Source organism: Chaetura pelagica, unplaced genomic scaffold (genome assembly GCF_000747805.2).
Source record: "Chaetura pelagica isolate M959 unplaced genomic scaffold, ChaPel_1.0 scaffold291, whole genome shotgun sequence".
Lineage (NCBI taxonomy): Eukaryota > Metazoa > Chordata > Aves > Apodiformes > Apodidae > Chaetura > Chaetura pelagica.
This window is the reverse complement of record NW_009952148.1, coordinates 52445-52905: the sequence shown is the minus strand read 5'-3', so window position 1 is coordinate 52905 and position 461 is coordinate 52445. Positions and strand designations below refer to the sequence as shown.

The window sequence follows — 461 nt, the reverse complement described above, 5'->3', positions numbered from 1 at the left end:
AACCCCCCCTCCGGCAGCTCCTCGGGGGCACGAGGCCCTCGGTGAGGGCGCCAAGCAGAGGGGAAACCGCCTCGGTTCGGGGTGTAGGTCCTACCCCCCGCGCCCCCGGCGGCCGCCTCCGCGCTCAGGGTTTGCCTACAGCAAGTGGGTGCCTCCCGGGGGTCCCCAGCGTGTCCCCCACCCCAGCCCTCCCTCATCCCTGCTGCTGCTGCAGGGTAGTTACCTGCGGGGGGGCTTGCACGGCCAGCGGGGCCAAGGTCTGAGGGTGCTGGCTCGTGGGGGGGCTGAAGGTGCCGCCGGAGGGGACGGTGGTGGGGGAGGCTCTGGCTGCTGGTTTGGCTTTGCCTGGGGAAGGGCAGAGGAGACAGGTTGGACAGGTGGTGGTGGTTGAGCAGCTCGTCCGCACCAGGGATGGGGGTGAGGGTGGGGGGCACCCAAAGGATGCACAGCCAGGGGGTGGA

General features: G+C 71.1%; 1 protein-coding gene across 1 annotated transcript in view; it reads right to left on the bottom strand.

Annotated features, from left to right (window-relative positions):
• Positions 1-461, bottom strand: part of LOC104396497 (POU domain, class 6, transcription factor 1-like) — a 13022-nt gene that overhangs the window by 4781 nt on the left and 7780 nt on the right. The gene's annotated exons all lie outside the window — the stretch shown is intronic.